We start from the raw sequence: 21,726 nt of genomic DNA, 5'->3' as shown, positions 1-21,726 counted from the left end.
TTATAAATATACATACGTGACCAAAAGTTTGCATAAGTATGTATGAAAATCTATTAAGTCAGCCATAATTTCTCTGAGATAGAATTTATGGGTTTTCTTTTTGTTAAATATGGTTTCCAATTATTTTTCAGTTTCATATATATTGCTAAAAACTGCAAAAAAGATAATAGAAATGGAAAAGGACAAAGAAAAACAGGCAGATTTTGAAGGAGGGTTAGCATGACAAAGAATTTTTCCAGATGTGTTTACAATTACGCTACAAAGACTAATGTGTGCTGAGGGACTTATCTGAGGAAACTTGGTTCTGTTCTGTTGATTAAGATGAATGGGTGGTGACCTTCCGGAGTCTTACGTTTTAGATAGGCTTCCTTCCCATATTTTGTTGAGTTTCCAGCAGATACACACCCACACTCATTTTCTGAAAGTTCATACTCCTCGATCCTAGGAATAATCTTTAGTCAAAAGTCACATTCTTCTGTAGATTTATGTAGATACAACACACACACCCTCTTGGTGTACTCTTCCTAATTTTCTTCCTATCCTATGGGAAAATTTCAAATTGGGCTGGAGCGATAGCACAGTGGGTAGGGCACTTGTCTTGCATGCAGCTGACCCTACTTCGATTCTTCCATCCCTCTCGGAGAGCCCGGCAAGCTACTGAGAGTATGCCGCCCGCACAGCAGAGCCTGGCAACATACCCATGGTGTATTCGATATGCCAAAAACAGTAACAAGTCTCACAATGGAGAAGTTATTGGTGCCCGCTCGAGCAAATGGATGAACAATGGGAGGACAGTGCTACAGCACCTATGAAAAACCTTTGCAGAATTCTATTAGAAAATGTTTGCAACTTGTTTTTTTCCTAAGTGAACTGACTCTTAAGACTCACTGACACCAAACAAATAAAATGTGTAGAAATGGTTTATCTAATGCATCCTAATGTGGACTGCTTACATATATTTCCAGCATTGTTCTTGGGACAGATCACTGAATACATAAAGATCCCCACCTTTTTGAACTTAACGCCTGAGCTGGGGAAGTCACACCAAAATATTGCAGAGATTGAATTCTACAGTCCACCAGGAACTACTGAGTAGTATGGAGATAAAGGGCAGCGTATGGGAGGCTTGCTTGGGGATGCAGGGCATCAGGGATGCAAATGTTAAAATGGAACTGTTCTACTTCACTTCTTCGGTGACCTTTGTTTAAAAGAGAATTTGAAGGGTAAAGAATTCTGAATGCATGTGCTCAGATTTGAATTTAAAATTCATGTAACGGGGCCAAAGTGGATAGTGGATATGGTGCTTGCTTTGCACACAGCCAACCCGGGTTCTTGTAAGCACCAGCAGGAGGAAGACCTGAATGTGTGGTCCCAGCCATCACACTCCGCACCCCCAAAATAGTTCATCATGTGGAATTTTGAGATTCTTCCACGTAAGGGAATAGCTAGTACCTAGATTAGCTAGTACCTAGATTCTAGATGCTGATACCTTCACCTCTGAAACAGAAACTGGAAAAGTACCAAAAATAGGGAAATCATCAATTGAGAGTAAAGGATCAAGTGAAAATAGAAGTTAACTACCATGCTGTTTAGCCCTATTTTCAGCCAAGTCAACACATGGGATCACCATGGTTTTCTGTACTAGGAATTGTATATTTCCAGGTACAATTTGGTTTCTAGTTTTATGATGTTTCGTTGAAATCTATGATAGATTTTACTAGCGTTGTGTTCAATCTGTGTTCAGATGTTGAATCTCAAACAGCATCATTGTATTTAGGAATGTGAGTAATAAAAACTTCTTGAACGAGAAGGTTTTTAGTTCTTTGAATTGAGACAGCTTATAATTCCAAATGCCTGTTTTGTGACAAAGTTTCATGTGAATGGGTGAGATTTCTTTAAATTATATTTTGTTTAATGCATTCATTTTTATTCCCACTTAAAAAAAGTTCCTCTGCCTTGTGCTCTCCCGGGAGCTTCTTGGCTTCTTTGGCTCTATTGAGGCAACATGGGAAGATGCCGTCATTGACAACATTGATGAGGAATACGATCGAATGATTCAGCACCTCCATGATTGTGCAAGGAATGCCAAGAGAGAGATAACCACAAAAAACCGTCTTTCTTCGAACACTCTTGAACTTATTCGCCAACGTGGCTTGGCACGTGCCTCAGGCAACCACAAGCGAACGTCCGAACTGGCAAAACAGTGCAGAGAAGCCATCAAGGATGACCTCAAAAACAGGAGAGCAGCAGTACTGGTAGATGCAGCAGAAGCTGGGAAAAACATTCGTAATGCCCGCCTGTCCTTCACCAACTACAAAACCAAGATGACTGCCCTCCGACATCATGATGGATCTATCACATCTTCCAGAAGGGCAATGGAGAAGATTATTCATGACTTCTACTCAGATCTCTTTAATAGCCACATCCACTTGCCCACATACCACATACCACATGATGGATATGTCGTTCCCAATGTTCTCCCTTCCGAAATCCAACATGCCATCTCGTCGGTAAAGAAACAAAGAGCACCTGGCCCAGACAAGATCAGACCTGAACACCTGAAGAACTTACCATCAGTACTCATCAATACATTGGCTCGACTCTTCACACGCTACCTGTCTGAATGCAAGGTTCCATCCCAATGGAAAACCAGCAGGACTGTACTACTATACAAGAAAGGAGACATCCACGACATTGGCAACTATCGCCCAATCTGCCTATTGTCTGTCATCTACAAACTATTCACTCGAGTCATCCTGAACAGGATTAGCAGAACACTAGATGAAGGACAACCATGTGAACAAGCTGGATTCCGAAAAGGATTCAGTACCATCGACCATATCCACACAATAACCAAGCTCATTGAGATATCTTGGGAGTTCAAGATGCCGCTCTGTCTAACGTTCATTGATTTAAAGAAGGCCTTTGATTCTGTTGAGACGGAAGCGGTCATGGAAGCCCTAGCCAATCAGGGTGTACAAACTCAATACATCAGGATCCTTCATGAGCTCTATTGCGGATTCACTACCAAGATCTCACCATTCTACAAAGAAGTAATCATCCATATCAAGAGAGGGGTTCGGCAGGGTGATACCATTTCACCAAAACTCTTCAGTGCCACCCTCGAGAACATCATGCGACGACTGGAATGGGAAAACATGGGAGTGAAGATAGATGGTCGGCAACTACACCACCTCCGCTTTGCTGATGACATCGTTCTAATAACAACAAACATCAACCAAGCGGCACAAATGCTGAACGACTTTGACCGTGAATGTGGAAAGGTCGGACTACAGCTGAATCTTACGAAGACAATGTTTATGAGAAACAGCCTTGTTCCTGACGCTCCATTCGCTCTCAGCGGAACCACCATCTCCGAATGCAACAGTTATGTATACCTAGGTCGAGAAATCAACATGATGAATGACCTGGCACCTGAGTTGCGCAGGAGGAAGAGAGCGGCTTGGAATGCCTTCAAGAGCATTGAAGAAATAACTAAAAGGACAAAGAACCTCCAGCTATGAGCACATCTCTTTGATTCCACTATTCTTCCTGCATTAACATATGCCTCAGAGACCTGGACCCTACGAAAACAGGATGAGAACGCTATTCGGGTCTCTCAAAGAGGAATCGAAAGAACTATGCTTGGAATATCACGATTCACTCAAATGAGAGATAGAATCCGGAGTTCTGATCTTCGTCAACGCTCAAGAATCAGGGACGCTGTCTCATTTGCCAAGACATCAAAAATCAGATGGGCTGGACATGTAATGAGGTTTACAGACAACCCTGGACTAGAGCCATTACTGATTGGATTCCACGAGACATCAAAAGATCACGTGGACGCCCACCTATAAGATGGTCAGACTTCTTCGTCAAGACCCTAAATGATCGGTTTGAGGCTCTACATGTTCCTAAAATGAACAGATACCATTGGGCTACGCTAGCACGCAACCGGGATGAATGGAGACGTTACTGGCACCCGCTCGAATAAATCGATGAATAACGGGGATTAAGTGATTAAGTGATTAAAAAAATTACCTGATAGTTGAAAATCTGTCGAACTCCATAAAGTTTATTGAGAATGTAGTGTCTAAAGTAGGATTTTTGAGACATTGCAAAATCACCACCATTCCTCTGGCCAGACTCCATTGTCTTAGGACTGAGTCTCACCCAGAAACTAACTTGCTGAAAATTCAGATAAGCAGATCTTTGAGACTGGAATCTCCAGGTTTTCTTGGAGTCGGGATGGGCCACCTCCCCCCACCTTCTTGTATTTCCGGAAGGCGTAGCAGTCACCTCCATATCCCAAAGCCTCTTCCCAGTTAAAATTAAGTTAAAATTTTAACTTCAGCCGTATCGCCCATAATTAAAAATTCTTGACTTCCTGGAGCATCTGCGTGACATTTCCAAACTCAAAAACACTGATAATCCAGTAGTAACACACCAGATTGGATGGAATGTAACATAGAATTTCATCAATCTCAACTAACCAAACAGAAACACTGAAGGCTTAATCTGTAACAACATTTTGGTAATCCCTCATACAAGGATTTACATGGTGAGATACAACAATTTATACTGATTTTCTTCTAAGGAAACATTTTTTGATCATTCTGTTAGCTATTTATTGATGGCAAGCAATGTAAAATATTGTGAGCCTGCTGTGGGGCAGGCTTGAGGGGTGGTTGGGAAAATCTGAGACAATGGTGGGAGGAAGGTGGTGAAATTGGTGTTAGGATACTGAATGCCTATAACAAATCATCATGAACAAGTTTGCAAACCACAGTGCTTATATAAGGTGTCAGGGGAAAATTTTACATAAATAGGCCTTTACCTATTTCATGCAAATTCCAAAATATGCTAGCACAGAATTTCTTTAAAAGTTTTATTAATGAAGGTAAGGCATGATTACTACCATAATGAAATCCAAATAAAAAATTTAATGCAATATACTTTATTTTTTTTCCATTTTTTATAATTTTATTTATTGAATCACCATGAGAGCAGTTACAAAGCTTTCGGGTCTAAGTCTCAGTCATACAATGAAACACCCGTACCTTCACCAGTGCCAATTCTCCACCCCCAACAACCCCCATCCCACACCCTCCCCCTACCTGTGGGGCAGATGATTTCCACATTACTCTCTATTTTGATCACATTCACTATTTTGACACCAGACCCACCATTATTATTTGAGATTTTACCCCAACACTCAGATCTGCTGAAAAGGCAACAGTAGACAATTTGTTTTCTACTGCTGGTTATGAATAACATGTGGCTGCAGTAGTGGCTGTGCGATTTTGAAATTCTGAAATTTTAACACTTAAATCTGGAGGGATTCTGCCAAAACCTGCTGGGTTCCGCGATCTGGGATCTCTGGGACCATGGTTGTTCAGCAGCTTGATGAGGAACCAGAAAGGCCGTTCGTGGGTGATGACTTGGGGTTTCGTTGGAGTGGGGAGGACAGAACGGGCTCTACCCCAATCCCTTGAGGCCCAAAATGTCTCGTCACTGTGGGCCCAAACCTGACTGTCCAATGACCTCTTGAGGATGACCGTCACAGAGCCTCCAGGAGGAAGCAGGCGCAGGGACAACACCCTTTACCCCCTGGGGTGGCCCGGCGACAGTAACCTACTGCATGGTCTGGACGCATTTCTGCCAAAAGCCGCTGGGTTTCGAGATTTGTTTCTGAGTCTCTGGGATCATGGCTGTTAATTAAGCAGTTTGAACAGGAACCAGAGAGACCTTGCCTCCAATTATATAGCTGAGCCGGAGGTGGTTTGTGGGTGTGTCTCCCACATACCTAACTTTTGGTCGTGTACTTTCTTGGTAAACTTGGCCCCAAGTTTTTGGGGTCTGGCCAAAGGCACAGCAGCAATGTTGGGGTATCTAGAAGTCTGAAGGTGCCATCAGGCTGCTAATGCACTCGCCTCACAGATACAGATTGACCTGCAGGCGGCACCATACCCCCAATGCAACATACTTTAGATCCCAGAGTTGAAAACTTACTTATGTAAATGAGAATAAGCATTTTACTATATTGTATTAAAGGGTTTTATTTTTCTTAACTACATAGGTTAAAATCATATATCAATCACAAATTTGCTCTTGTTTATTTACTGATCATTCAACTTGCTATTTGTTAAAAAGTTTTGTTGGAACAAGTAGTATAAAGTAAATTTGTTATGTGCCTAAGGAGGACAGGTGAGAGTTGGGAGGATAAATGGGGACAACCGTGGAAGGAAGGTCATACTGGTGGTGTTGGAACAATAAATGCCTGAAACAACTGTATAATGCATAACTTGGTAAACCACTTTTTTAAAAAAATATTTAAAAAAATATAAAGCAGAATTTTTGATGCATGGCTGGAGCGATAGCAAAGCGGAAAGGGCATTTACCTTGCATGCGGCCGGCCGAGGTTTGATTTCTCCGCCCCTCTCAGAGAGCCTGGCAAGCTACCAGGGTATCCCGCCTGCATGGCAGAGCCTGGCAAGCTCCCCCTGGTGTATTCAATATGCCCAAAAACAGTAACAAGTCTCACAATGGAGACGTTACTGGTGCCCACTCGAGCAAATCAATGAACAACGGAGGACAGTGCTACAGTTACATATAAAGAATGGAAAAAATTTAGCTGTACTGCTTTATAGTGAGATTAAGTTTGGAATATAAGTACAAAAATATACTAAAATAGGGGCTGGAGCAATACCACAGTGGGTAGGGCATTTGCCTTGTACGTGGCCAGCCCGGGTTTGATTCCCAGAATCCTATATGGTCCCCCGAGCACTGCCAGAAGTAATTCCTGAATGCAGAGCCAGGAGTAACCCCTGTGCATCGCCAGGTGTGACCGAAAAGAAAAAAAAAAATACTAAAATAAAACTCAAAGGGGTTTGTTTATTAAATGTTTCTATGAATTTTACTTATTTTTGGTTTTGGGGTCACACGCGGCAATGTTCAGGTGTTACTCCTGACTCTACACTCAGGAATTACTCCTGGCGGAGATTGGGGGGCTATATGAAATGCCAGAGATTGAATCTGTGTTGGCCCTCCATGAATTCTTTCAAAGAAAGTCTTTAAAACAACTCAACTTTGAAGTATGAACAGTTACTGAAACCAGAGTGATAGTACAGTGGGTAGGTCACTTGTTGTGCACACGGCCGACCTGGGCTCAATCCCCGGCATCCCATAATTCCTGAGTGCAGAGAAAGGAGTAACCCCTGACCACTGCCAGGTGTGACCCAGAAAGAAAAAAAAAAAGTTAATTTTGTATGATGCTCCAATCTGGTCAAGTATAATGTAACCAGTTTCATCGTTACAACACCTCGCCTCCTCTCTTATCTCCACTAATGTCTCAAAGACCCCTCCCATCTACTCCTATCTGCCCACTCCAGATGCACTTGGTTCTGTAGATCCACTTTTTAGTTCCATCCACACAACTAATGTGATTTTTATTAAAGGAATCCAGCTGAGGCCCTCTGCTGGTCACCAGTGAAAGTAACACAGGTAATTTGCTTTTAAAATGTCAAATTTTATCCATACTGAAAGGAAAAAAGTGGATTCATTTAAAATACATTGAAATTTGACTTGTATAACAGTAGTTCATTAACTAAAAATTCTACTTATTTTTTTCACCTGGAAGAAAGTTGATTTAAGAGGACCATATTATATTTTTGAACTTCTATTTTGAATAGGAGTTGGCAAAGTAAAGCCTATGAACCAACTCAGCCCTACTACCTGTTTTTCTATGACCTGCAAGCTCATGACTACACAGATGGACATTCCAGTCTGTTTGATAATAGAACTGAGCCCCAATTGACAAAAGGTAATGCTCCCAAAAGCAATCCATTATTTGAGTTTATACTTACAAGACCTGATCGTCATAATAATTACATTTCACTGATAAAATTTCAGAAAAAGATTTTTGTAAAACTCTGCATAATACCCTTGATTTTTACTTATTTGTTCACAAGACCTAAATTTCTTTCTTTCTTTTTTTTTTTTTTTTTTTTTTTTTTGCCTTTTGGGTTACACCCACCGATGTTCAGGGCTCAGGAATTACTCCTGGGGTGGCATTCAGGGGACCGGAATTACTTCTGGGGCGGTGCTCAGGGGACCATATGAATGCTGTGGATTAAACCCAGGCCGACTGTGTGCAAGGCAAATGCCCTGCCTATTGTATTTGAGCCTCCTAAAATATTTCATTTGTGGCCCTTTATAGAATCTTTGCAGCCCATGATTTATAAGTTGTGAATGTAAGAATAAAAAATGAGTGAAAGAAATTAAGCCCAAACTCACTTTATATGAATCTGCATTGTACTCTATTAACTCCTGCATTAATGTATATTTATACCGTTGTAGAAGAAACCTTCCAATACGTATACTTTTTTTTTTCAAATACACCCTTTCCCCCATATCAAGCTACTTTTCTATTATTCATTTAAAGTCAATGCTGGAATATTGGGCTATATGTGTATATTTAACTTTTTGCGTGTCTGTGTGGGAGGGGGTGGGGTGCATACAGGTGGTACTTGGGGCTTACTCCTGGTTCAGTGTTCAGGGATCAGTCCTGGTAGTACTCAGAGACCTACATAGTTATCAGGGATTGAACCAGGATTGGCTGAGTGCAAGACAAGCACCTTACCCCCACTGTACTTCCTTTCCAGCAAATTAATCTTTTGGGAAGAGAAAAGAGTTCGTTAAAAAAATATATCTTGGGGGGGCTGGAGAGATAGCACAGCGGGTAGGGCGTTTGCCTTGCACGCAGCTGACCCAGGTTCGATTCCCAGCATCCCGTATGATCCCCTGAGCACTGCCAAGAGTGATTCCTGAGTGCAGAGTCAGGAGTAACTCCTGTGCATCGCCGGGTGTGATCCAGAAAGAAAAAAATATATATCTTGGGGCCAGAGCAATTTTGATTTCAATACCTGCAGTTCTATCCAAGTTACAATGAACTGCAAGACTGAATGTTTTCTTACAATGACATGGCAGTCCACTGGAGATGTGACACTCCTTCAGTTATTCATGTGTCACTGGCCATTTTACTCAGCAACGCAACAAACATAGGAGTAAGTATGTTTCAAGTTACTTTTTGTGTTCCTGGATTAGACCCCAAGAAGTTAGGGTTCTGGAGTAGTATGTGTTACTCTTGGTTGAAGAAGCTGCCATCATTTTCTAGAGGTTGAACCAGGTGACCTTTCTATCAGTGAATGTGAGTACCTTTCTCATCACATCCCTGCCAACACCAGTCATTTCCAATGTTTATCATTTTCATTTTCATTCCTTTAACATGACAAAACTTTCAGCTGATACACATCATATAAGACTCTGGGTATCTTTCATCTTCCCATTTTTGATGTTAATCTTATTGAGTTTTATGAGTGCCTTATGAATCTCAGGTACTGGCCCATATATGATGTGTGAATCTCTTCTCCTGTTCTTGTTAGTCCAAGTTTCTCCTGTCATGTGAAATTTTATGCCATCCTATTATTAGTTTTTACTTTTATATTTGCCATCAGAATCAAATCCTTGGAGACATCACTCAGGTCCATATTCTGGACAGTTTTGCCTGTTTTCCTCGATGGCATTTTTTTTTTTTTTTTTGCTTTTTGGGTCACACCCGGCGATGCACAGGGGTTACTCCTGGCTAGGCACTCAGAAATCACTCCTGGCAGTGCTCAGGGGACCATATGGGATGCTGGGAATCGAGCCTGGGTCGGCTGCATGCAAGGCAAACGCCCTACCCGCTGTGCTATCTCTCCAGCCCCTCGATGGCATTTTAGATTCTGGTGAATCTCCACTTTTAATCAAGTTTTAACATATGGTGTGATATGAACCTAGCCTCAGTTTTTGCACATGGCTATCCATTTTTGCCAATACCACTTGCTGAACATGTCCTTGCTCCACTGTAAACATACAACTCCCTTGTCATAAATTAACTGTGCACCGATCTGCAGTTCATCTCTAGGCTCTCAAACTGAAACTGCTGGTTTCTGTCGCTGTTTGAGGGTGACCGGGAGGGTGTCTGTTGAGCATCTCCTACCACCCCACACTCCATGTGCTTGTGGCATTTGCTGATTCTCACTAGACCCTGTGAACATGTTCCTATAAAGACAGATTATTTTAAGCCATGAAACTCTATGGTACTTTGTACAACTTCTAATCCTGCCGTTGTAATACAAAAGCTGTCAGAGGCAACTGTAAAAAATATCTTACACACAAGGAGGGGATGAGGTGATGTAAGTTGTTGGTGCCTTGCCCACGCTCTTTCTCTCTCCGCCCGCATCCGGTGCTCTCAAGCCACTGTGTATGGACTGGATTGGGATGGCTCCTCCTTTGTGCTCTGCTTCTGTGTGCCACTGTGCTCTCTTCTATCTGACTGTCTCTGTAGTCTCTCCTCTGGTCTCTTCCAATCTCTCTCTCTCTCTCTCTCTCTCTCTCTGAAGTCCAACCTGCTCTCACTTCTGACTCTGCCCCCTGGATTCTGACTCTCTCTCCTCCCTCTTACAATCACATAGGGTGGTGACACAAAGGTGGGTTGAACATTGACAAATCAACAAAGAGGGGTAAGACCACTCCTCCAGGAGATTAACTCAAGGATAAAATCTCTGTGAAGACATTACTCTGGATTACTAGATCTGTTTAAGTGCTTAAGGGTACGGGATCCCATCCAGGGTGTGTCACTTTCTTTTTTTCTCAGCTAGTAAATAGTTGTAGTAAATCTACTTCTAATATTTCTAGCAATGTCATTCTGTATGAGCACAGTAAAAGATCACAATCACGATCACAACCATCCTGTTATTCGTCGATTGCCTCGAGCAGGCCCCAGTAACGTCTCCTTCATCCTAGCCCTGAGATTTTTAGGAAAGTGCTCTATTCAAGGCTCTTTAAGAGAATGAGACCCATCATTATTACTGGTATTTGGCATATTGGGTACGCCACGGGGAGTTTGCCAGACTGCTGTGTGGGCAGGTTACATTCGGTAGCCTGCCAGTTTGTCCAAAGTAGGAATGAGATAATAAGATGTCGCTTCCGGGAGCTGGGTTTTATAGTCTCTGAGTCTTGGCCGTTGATGGGATTACACGGCGCCAGAGGGCCAGTTGGTGGGTGTGACCCCGTCTACTGGAATTTGGAGGATCTGGGTGGAGGATGTTCAGCCCCGATTGAGTAGGCTTGGAGATCTCAGCCCCGGGACCCACATGCCTTTGTTCCTCTGCTGGTACCTTCATGTTTGTGGAGAGTGGTCTCAGTATGGTGGTGGCTGGTTCTAGAGGTCTTTGGCTGCCGGAGCCCTGGTCGGGGCGGGGAGGAAATCTCAACCTGCTCCCCTCCAAGGGGCCCCGGCGAGGACAGCCAGGCGCAGGGGCAGGAAGCTCTGCCAGTAAAAGATATATCAATTTAAAGTTGGTTCTTCCTGAGGACGTCTCACTATATATTCCAGACCATAATCCTCAGGCCACGTTAGTCTTCCTAACATCAGCAGGTTCCTAGTCTCATCCTTACTTTTGGATCATGACAGCATTTGTCTATGATCATGCTCTCAACTTATAGTTGAGTACTGTGGCACTTTGGCCTGGCCCATTTTGATGCCAGGAAAGCTCACAGCTTGCCCTAGGTCCATTCTGTCCCTGTCAGGACCCTACTTTTGGGGTGCTAGGAACTAAGGGCAACTGAGTCGAGAGAGCAGATGCCCAGGAGTAAATATTATTGGAGTCAATCAACTCCCAAGTTTCAAAGCATAATATTAACTGTCTTCCTGTGTCCATACAGAAAGGACATTGCTTTAAGGTAAACTAAGTTCCCTGTGGCAAGGCTGAAAGGACAAACCCAATGTTATCCTACAGACAATAACAAATAAAACGGACGTGTTTATGTTGCAGTAAAACTTTATTTGCAAATACAGCAGTTTTGTCCACAGGCAGCTTCCCAACTTTTGGTGGTGAAATGTAAAAAAAGGATACCTATTTCCAAAGCTTCTGTATGAAAACAAGCTAAATAATTCATTTCTGGAGTGATTCAAAAACCAGAAAAAAAAACTGCATTAAAGAAAAAAAATGTATAATTTTCCCCAAATTGTGTTACAGAAATCACACCAAGTTGAATTAGAATATTTGGTAGTATTTCTTCCCCTATATTTTCTTCTTAACCTTAGGTTAGTTGATGTCTGGGAGACCTCAATTTTCTTAAATATAGTTCCTAAGTGATTTCTAGGATCTTATAAATTTATACTAATAAATGAAATAATAAAACTATAAATGGATAATAGATGGATGATAAAAGGAATAATAATAAAATTATAATAGACTTAATGGGATTCTCTTTTGGAAAGTGATAAGAAATTTTGGACTTTAAAATCAAGATCCTGGAGGCCAGAGCTATAGTACATGGTTAAGACATTTGCCTTGCATGCAGCCAACCCATGTTCAATCCCCAACACCCCATACTGTCTTCTGAGTACTGCCAGGCATGATTCCTGAATGCAGAGCCAGGAAAACCCCCTGAGCTTCACCAGGCGTGACCCAAAAACAAAAAAGAAAAGTCAAAATCCTTACCATCATAGCCACCCCCCCGCCCCCCATACCTGGTGGTACCTGGGGACCACGTGAAGACAGAGAGTGAATTCGGGCCCTCCACCTACAAAACACATGCTCTAACCCTTTGTGCTATATCTTATGGTCCTATATGTTTACCATCTTCTTTTGGAGTACTTAAGTCAACCTGTGTGAAGGCTCAGTTCAGCAAAAGTCTCAAAACATTTTTAAATATCAAAGAAATTTTCTACTACCATCTCAAAATATTATAGCTTTGGTTGTTAATTGTTTTGGGGCCACATACCGAGAGGCTCAGGGGTTACTCCTGGCTCTGCACTCAGGAATTCTCCTGGTAGTGCTCAAGGGGCCATAAGTGCTGGCTGGGGTAGTGACCCAGGTTGGCCAATGCAAGTGCCCTACCCACTGTACTATCTCTCACTATGTTTATTTGTTTGTTTTGGGAGTCTTATAACATGTTTATTCACCCACTTACTGCTCATTAGTTTTATATTCTCTAATCTTTGTCCACAAGGCTTTCTGGACAGGATCAAGTTCCTTATTAAAAGCCACTACAGGGGCTGGAGAGATAGCACAGCAGGTCGGGCGTTTGCCTTGCACGTGGCCCACCCGGATTCGATTCCCAGCATCCCATATGGTCCCCTGAGCACTGCCAGGAGTAACTCCTGAGTGCAGAGCCAGGAGTAACCCCTGTGCATCGCCAGGTGTGACCCAAAAAGCAAAAAAAAAAAAGGGGGAAAAAAAAAGCCACTGCAGTCACACCATGTTCCTTCTCAAATAAATGGAGGCGGCAGTCTGAAGGAGAGTGGAGAGCTGAAGAGCCTCTGAAGAATCACAACAAATCTTACTGAAACCAAGCAGGAGAATGCCAGTAAACCTGAAAAACAAAAATAAAAGTTGTACGCACAGTTGTATCATCCAGCGAGAATCAAATTCTAATCGCTAAGTCACTGAATTATATCAGAGGTCAATGGAAGCCAAGATCAGTCACCGACTGTCGTTTCCCTTCCTCTCTCCTCTCCTTGGCGGGCTTTTTGCTTCTTAGTCAAAGGGGCCAGAAACCTAGGAGCAATTTGGATCTATCTAGAAATGCTGCAGTACAGGAGAAAACTCAGAAAAGGCCAGGGGCTCCACCAGCCTAAGATGAAGAAAGGAAACACAAAATCTGGGAAAGGCACTTTTTCACTAGGAACTTACACGCGAGGAAAAGGCCAAACGAGGATTTGAGAAAACTCTCGGTCCCAAAGGAAAGAACACTGGCTCTCGAAGGAGAGGGACAGGTAATGACTGTGCTCATTTGTGGGATGTATCAAAAGAATAGTATGAGGCTGACATCCAAGGCAAGGAGGACTGGTCCAAGGTTGAAAGCTTGCCGGAAGTGTGTGGAGGGCAACGTGCAGTTAGAATAGCGAAGGGACCAGTATGACAATAGTTAGAAATGATCACTCTGGACAAGAACTGAATGTTAAAGTAGGGACACTTCAGTATCTGTATTGTAAACCATAATGAGAGAGAGAGAGAGAGAGAGAGAGAGAGAGAGAGAGAGAGAGGCCTACCACAGAGGCAGACGAGGGTGAAGGGGTAGGTAGGTGTAAGGGGAAAATTAGGGATATCGGTGGTGGGAAATGTACTGGGAAATGTACGGGTGTTGGAACATTATATGACTGAAACCCAATCATGAACAACTTTGTAACTGTATTTTACTGTGGTTCAAGAAAGAAAGAAAAAGAAAAAAAGAAAAGGGAAGGAAGGACAGACAGATGAACATTGGCTCTCAAATTAATGTCCCACTTTATGTTTTTATTATTTATTATTTTAGTTTCTGGATCACAACCAGTTAAGTTTCTCAAGGCTCTATCTGGGTGGTACCCAGCGGTACCATGGTCTCCATGCAGGGACTGGGGGGGTCAAACCCAGAGTACTTGATGCAGTGACCAGTGAGTATCCTTCAGTCTGGGCCAGGTTTTTCTGATGCCCTCAGAAAGTGAAAAGGGGGAATCTCAGAGAGAAAAAAAAAAAAGCCAAGCCAATGAAACTCCAGGTACACCAGTTTCCAGGCTGAAAACTGCGGGGTCTTTTTGGAGTGGGGGTGGGCAGCCTGCTCCTCTCCCCACACAGAGAGGCCAAGCCAGACTCTTCCTGGTTCTGCTGCTGACACCTTGAAATCCCACAACATGGACAGCCTAGGAGGAGCACAGAGGGAAAAGTTGGGTAGCAGTCCATGAAACTCAGTGAGTGAAAACAAGAATACAAAAGGCTCAACTAGCACCAAACAGCTCAGTAAATCCTCAGGGAATGACTTTAATACACCATGAGATGAGAGAGAGAGAGAGAGAGAGAGAGAGAGAGAGAGAGAGAAGCAGAGAAATAGTACAGCGAGTAGGGCATTTACTATGCACACAGCCAACCCAGGCTCGATCTCAGGCACTCCATATGGTTCCCCAAGTAAGGAGTAATACCAGGAGTAATTCCTGAGTGCAAAGCCAGGAGTAAGGCCCGAGCATCACCAGGTTTGGCCCAAAAACAGAGAGAGAGAGACAGAGACAAAGAGAGACAGAGAAGAGGGAGGGGAAGGGGAGGGGGGGGAGGGGAAGGAGGGGGGGGAGCAGGGCACTTGCTGTGCACTCAGCAGATCCATGGGTTCCCCGCCCCCCGCACCCTATATGGTCCCCCAAGCCCACGAGGAGTGATCCTTGAGTACAGAGTCTCAAAAACAAGTTATTAAATAATAAGTAAAAAGGTAGCGCAGGTTAGGCGGCACCGACACTCTGGAATTACTTCTTCACATGCACACATCAATTGGAGACTGATGCGCCAATTACAAGGGCAGAACATGGTCACAACGAAATCAAATTCAAAAGAACAGGAAAAGTTGTTTGAAACCCAAGAAGGCCAAAGGAAAGGGTAAAACAGGCAGTACAACCTGATCCGTAAAAAATCTGAATCTGTGAATGAGATGCAAGGCTTGAGTTTTTAAAATAAGGAATTACTGCTAAAGCTGAAAACACAAAAATGTTTAAGTTAAAAACAAAAACAAACAAAAAACCAAACCAAAGCAGTTGATAATCACAGTGGAGATTTTAGAGTCTGGATGGAGAAAATACAAAAACATCTCAAATATAAGCAGATGGAATTCCAAAAGGAAGAGATGACTATATACAGAGAAACGCCCTTCAGACTGAAAAAGCCTGAGTTCATGAAACTCAAGGCTTTGCCGAACCCTATGCTGTAAGTGACCAAAGACTCACACCTCCTCAGAGCCAGGCAAAATTTCTTAAAGGCCAAGCACAAAGTTGTCATGCTAACATCATTCCCATATCCCCTCTCTGCACAAGAAGCTAGTAACTACCACAACCATCCCTTTCACACAGGCTCTGGACTTCTGCTGGGGTAGAAGACTGTGCAGAGTGTGGCCCGAGACCAGAGCTGGAGCACAACTGTCACTAACCAATTCACTAAGAATCCAGAGGTTGGGATTAGGCACTTAGAAACTCCACGACTAATCTGACTGTCCCTACTATCCACTTAAGGCTGGGGAGAAAACGGCCCTTTTCCCCTGAGAAGCACTAAGCTGGGAGACAGTGTGGCCCAGTGACTTTCACAGAGGGGTGGGAGTGTCCTCTGGGATATGTGGCAATTTCTGAGAGCTTTTCAGGTGTCCTCTCGGGAAGCGATTCGCAGCGCTAGTGGGTAAAAGGGCAGAGCCGCTGCCTAACGCCCTGGATGATGAGAACACCAGCCTTCCTGCACTAAGGACAGCCAGTCGGACAGCGGGTCAATAGAACAAGGGTGAGTGGCCCTGGAACACCACAAACATCTGCTGCGTCAAACTACAGAGCCCCTATAACTCTTCTCTTGTCAGAATAAAATGGCACTTGTTGGAAGGAACTAATCATGTATCACTCATACTCCACCAGGGAAAAATACCCGAAAAGTCTCCACACAGGCCAGGAATTCTATGCGTAATGAATCTACTTTGATCTTTTCCCTGAATTCTATCTATTCCTCCAAATCTATTCCTCATCTCTCCCTAAGTCTCACAGGACCCACAAACCATACCATGCAGAAGACACGTGTAAAATATCGACCGTAATAATCTAAGCATTTGTGGGGTGCTACCTGGCCTCTGACGGGGATCTGGCATTTGACGAGGTGACCAAATTGGGGGGTGCAACAGCACGAAAAGGTGGAGCCTGTGTTGAGGCCCAGCATGGGAAGGTGGCTGATTTCTTTATCGTTTTAAGGAAAGAGCCAAAGCTCAGTCTATGCACTCCCCTTTTTTGTTTTTCTTCCTTGGAAGGGGCAACGACACACCGACTTTACTCAGATTTCACCTGGCTCTGCGCTCAGAGATCACTCCTGGGGGACTTCTGGAGCTAGAAGGGGTGCGGTGTGTCCGACCCGACCCGGGTTGGCCGCTTACAAGGCAAGCCCCCTACCTGCCCAGGCCCCAGCGCACTCCCTTTCAGCGCGCATCGCTAAGCGCATCCCTAAGTGCATCCCTAGGCGCGCATCCCTAAATCGGTTCACAGCCCGCAGCGGGAACCTCTTTTCCCCCTTGGGCGCTCAGAACTTCAGCCAGTCCCAGGTTTAAGCTCCACCCCGTTGCTCCCGGGATTGGGTCGCAAAGACCGATCGGGGAAAGCAAAGCTGCCTGGCTTTGGTGCCAGCTATTTTTTTTTTTGGGGGGGGGGGTGGACATTCCCATTTCCAGGACACCGTTTCTCTCCTACGGGAGAAAACTGTTGCAGCGCTTCTGAACAATCTTGGCGCCCGGGCAGGCCCCTCTGACCACAGCCCCGCGCGCGTGCCATGACCCTGGACATCTCGAGTAGGGGACACTACCTCCTCCCACCCGCGGCCCGGCCTCCCCGCGTCCCTCGCCATCAGGATCGCCCTGGAAAAGGGCTCGAGGCTCAGTTCCGCGCAGGCTTCAAGGCCGACACGCGCCCGGGTCCCAGGCACCCGGGCTGGGTGCACTTTCCGCGGGGACAGAGGTGAGGGACAACGGCCGGGCCGGATCCCGAAAACACAGCCAACACGCCGAAGTCCCGAAAGCCAGCTTCCCTACAGTGTCACCTTGCACCCGAGCAGAGAGCCGGAATCGATGTCCCGAGCGGTCAAAGGCGGTCCGGCTCCCATCCCAGGTACCTTGCACTGCATCCCAAGCTGCCAAAGCCATCCCCGCCGCCACCGCCACCGCCGCAGCAGCCACCGTTCCACTTCCGGCCCTAGCTCCGCCCCTGCCCGCCCACCCGCCATCGCAATGCATCATGGGCCGCCGTTGCAGTCGGTCGGCGCTCACCGGACAGGAAGCGTCTCGGAGACACTCCGCGACCGGACGGCTCTAGGTGAGACAGAAGCCAAACAGGAGGAGGAAGTGGAGAGTAAGTGCTTCCGGGTCCCCTGGCCCAGCCTCCGCCATCTTTTCTTCGCCTAACTTGACCCGCTCTTTTTCCACGCTGGGCAACCCGGTGGTGTACGCATGCGCAACTTTCACTCGCCTGCTCCCCCTCCCCTACTTTGATTTCGCCCCCTCTCCCCCCCCACGCCGGTCCCCCACTTCTCCCATTCCCCGGAATCAACGCCCTGTGTCTGAGGGTTGTTGACGTGGAGGCCGGTGCAGGGAGAGCGAGCATGTCAAACAAAGAGGATCAGGGAGTTGTGCTGCCATGTGCCTCGGGAGCCTCCGTTGCCCCGGGGGGCTGCCGGCGCGGGGCCTGCTGGGAGTTGTAGTTCTGGGCCCGGGGGTGCCTGGGAGGCGGGGGGTGGTGGTGAGGGGGGGGGGCTGGAGTTGGTCGGCGCCGATTCCGCGGGAAGGGCCCAGGGGGCCTCACACTCGGGAGTGGCGGGAGCTGCACGTCTCCCCGGGAGAGACGCTGCACGCGGAGCCCCGCGCCGCCGCCGCCGCCGTCGCCGCTGCTGCTGCTGTGGGCCGGCTGCGGAGCGCGGTGAGTGCGGGCGGGGAGCGCGGGCGGGCGGGCGCGGGCGGGCGCGGGCCGGCCTGGTTCCGGCCTGGTTCCGGCCTGGTTCCGGGGCCCTCTCCCCGCGCCGCCGCCCCCCCGCGCCCGCCTCTGTGTTTTGTTTCCGCTGGTCCCCGGCTCCGCGACTCCCATTTCCGTTCGTGGAGACTTGAGGGAGCCGGGTGGGGAGGGGCGGGGAGCAGGGGAGGGGCGCGGGGGGCGCGGGGCCGTGGGGACCCCCCGGGCCCGGGCCGCCCGCTCCTCCCTTTTCCCCATTCCCTTTCCCTCCCCCACTCCCCCCCGGGCCCCGCTCGTATGTTCCCGGGCGCTCGCCGGCTTCTGGCCGGAGCCCGGAAGTGAGGCGAGGGGCCCGAGTCTGGAAAGTTTGGGGGTGGGGTGGTGGTCCTGGGAAAGGGAACCGTTTGGCGGGGTCCCCGTTGGAGCATCCTGATGGGTGAGGAGGCGGCGGCGGGGGCGGCGAACACGGCCGCACGCCCGCCCGCCCGCCCCTGGCACCGGGATGTGGAGGGAGTGAGAGGAGATCCACGCCCTGGGTCTGACTGTTGGGAGGAGCGCTGGTCTCGACTAAGATGAACAAGAGTTTTAGAACGAAGTCCAAAAAAAAAAAGAAAAAAAAGAAAAAGAAAAAAGAGAGAGAGATGGCAACAGTTTGGGGGTACTCTGATGTCTGAAGCTGCAGCAGCTGTGTTTTAAGCGAATCCTTTAGGCTTCCGTTGTCAGGTTGGTTCCAGAGTTTCCAGGCTTAATTTTTTTTTTAAGCAATTTTTTTGACCACGAGGTGCGTGAAAGTGAATTTGGCGTGGATGGATGGCGTTCCTAGAGGCAAGTGTTTGTCAGGAAGGGTGTGGAGCCCGTATGTAGTAGGTAGAAAGAAAAAATAGTTGAGTTAGAAGTTAAAATATCGGGGAGTCGCCAGAGCATGTGCAGGGAATATTTGCTAAATGATTTCTTTTCGATGTTTATTGAAACTTGTAGCTTACAGGGAATCTGGAGGGAAGTCCTGTCACCAGGTAATGACCCCCACCTGCCTACGGGGTCATCTAGTTCTGACCTTTCTCCAGACTGGCAAGAGCACTCTGCTCCTTCCTTTCCCTGCGCCTCCCCTGCCCCACGGCTTATTTTTTTCAACTCTTTAGCAGCGTCTGTCAACACATGGGAAAATTTGCAGCTGGTCCTGCAGGTACTTCTGGATCACAATTATATTTATGTCTCCTTTATTCTCTTGTTTTGGGAAAAATTGCTCTGGACTTTGTAATCAAGCATGCCAGCTGTTTCCAGAATGTTCAGTTCTGTCCATTTTGGGAAGTGTTCTGAACCACTGGGTAGATTCAAACGGGAGAAGCCAGGTGTCAGAGGGGAGCCGTCAAGTGGCAAGGGACCAAGTAATGCTCTCCTGTTTTCTGAAGTATTGATTTAGGATGCTGCAGAATTCTTTTCCGGGTGCGCCAAAACCTGCTTAGATTTGGACAGTTTCCCAATGCATCTTTCCGTTGCATCCAGGCTAAATTTGGAGGATTGAAAGTGAAAGATTAGTTAGGATTCTCCAAAAAAAAAAAAAGTGTTCAGGGATCCTTATACTTGGTTTTGAGGGTTGATTTATTACGGGAGAGGAAATACAGGATACATTATTTTTGGCTTTTTGGGTAACACCCGGCAATGCTCAGGGCTGACTCCTGGCTCTGCACTCAGGAATCACTGGTGGTGCTTGGGGGACCATATGGGATGCTGGGAATCGAACCCGGGTCGGCCACATGCAAGGCAAATGCCCCACCCCACTGACCGTGCTGCCCCCAGGATATATTTTTAAGGGCACCTCCTTTTTCCTGTGTAAATTTAGGGGAGCCACAGTTTCCCCTGTTTACACACCTTCTGATTGGTTATTTCTTGATGTGTATTTCTAGTTTTTCGGATACTTGAAGGATTAAGAAACCAAGAGAAAGAAGAAAACGCGTGGGGTGAGGGATAGTAACCTCGTGGACTGGGCCTCTACTGTCCTTCACAGTCAATAACTTCTTTGATTCAAGAACCATTAGGGGGAGGAGAACCACATTCTTGGGTCACATGCCCTAACTATCTCAGTCTAACAGGGCTAAAGCCTATTTACATACGCATAAGGAGGGGCTCAGTGTTATTGGGACTAACATTTGTTGTGGCTTGTTTGATGAGATTATTTCTTGGGGGGAAACAAGTAGTCACAGGGCCCAAGCCTCAGGTTTTCCACTCGAGCGCCAGTTTTCTGGTTCTCTGTATCCTGGTTTCTGCACATTCCATCTTTTCCCTCATTCTGTCTTGCTAAGTTTCTGTCTTCCTAAGTTTCCCCAACAGTTTCCTTGTTATGATTACTAATGTAGCATGGTATGAGTTCTTCACATTTTTTTGTGTTGTGATACAAAAATGTACCTTCTGTTAGCCAAGCTGCCAACTGTAGCTCCCAAAACTGCTTTGGATTCCCGTTATCAGCATGAATCTAATAGGATAAGAGTGACAGCCAGGATTACTCTGATCTTCAGGCATCTCTGGAAGGCATATCTCAGGGCAAGTTTGCTTGATTTGTGCTAGTACTGTTTGATTTTTTATTTTTTCTCCTGTCTCTACAGTATCAGCCAGGACAAGATCAGCCTGGCTCAGTGCTTAGAGTAACATATGTGGCAGATTGAACTGGGATCACTCCTCTGCTAAATAAGCATTTAACTCTCTTTGGCTCTAGTACTTGTTGTAAATTGTATTTTAGAATTATTTGATTTTAGGATTCTTTATTTTAGCCATTTTTGTTTCACCTCTTGGGAGAAGTTTCTGGTGACTTTTTTTTTTTTTAATTTGTTCTGATAGGTTGTCATCAGCCATTGCCTGTTTGAATCATTAGTTACTAGTTACTTTTGGATATTGGAAATTCTTTTACCCACCCTCTAGCCACGAAAGCCTAAACTCTTACGTAGTGGAAAATATTCATGACTCTCCTAATGGTTTGTGTTTAGGGAATCTTAAGTTATCTTTTTCTAGCTTTAGATCACAAAAAATACCCTCACCATTTTCTTCCTTTAGCTACATAATTTTTTGTAAATAGTCTTGAAAAGGTATCAAATCAGTTCTGTCTGGTATGGAATAATACTCATAGCAGTCGTTTTATTCAGCAGATATTAATTGAGTACCAAAAATGTGTGAACACTGTTTAGAACACTTTAGACACGTTTATAGAC

At 45.6% G+C, this 21,726-nt stretch overlaps 1 protein-coding gene across 7 annotated transcripts in view; it reads left to right on the top strand.

The window, feature by feature from the left end:
• The first annotated feature begins 17,824 nt into the window (after positions 1-17,824).
• The window catches only part of GABPA (GA binding protein transcription factor subunit alpha), a 32,225-nt gene continuing 28,323 nt past the window's right edge, over positions 17,825-21,726 (top strand). Inside the window, exon 1 of one of the 7 annotated variants that reach the window (XM_056109328.1) lies at positions 17,825-17,932. The gene's annotated coding sequence lies outside the window, so the exon portion shown is untranslated. Of the gene's footprint in view, positions 17,933-18,387; positions 18,497-18,939; positions 19,250-19,595; positions 19,710-21,726 lie in introns of those variants that run through there. The other 6 variants (XM_056109331.1, XM_056109327.1, XM_056109332.1 and 3 more) reach the window with 6 other exon arrangements.

The sequence above is a fragment of the Sorex fumeus genome, unplaced genomic scaffold (genome assembly GCF_029834395.1).
Source record: "Sorex fumeus unplaced genomic scaffold, SorFum_2.1 ptg000265l, whole genome shotgun sequence".
Taxonomy (NCBI): Eukaryota; Metazoa; Chordata; class Mammalia; order Eulipotyphla; family Soricidae; genus Sorex; species Sorex fumeus.
This window is presented reverse-complemented; position numbering and strand designations above follow the sequence as displayed.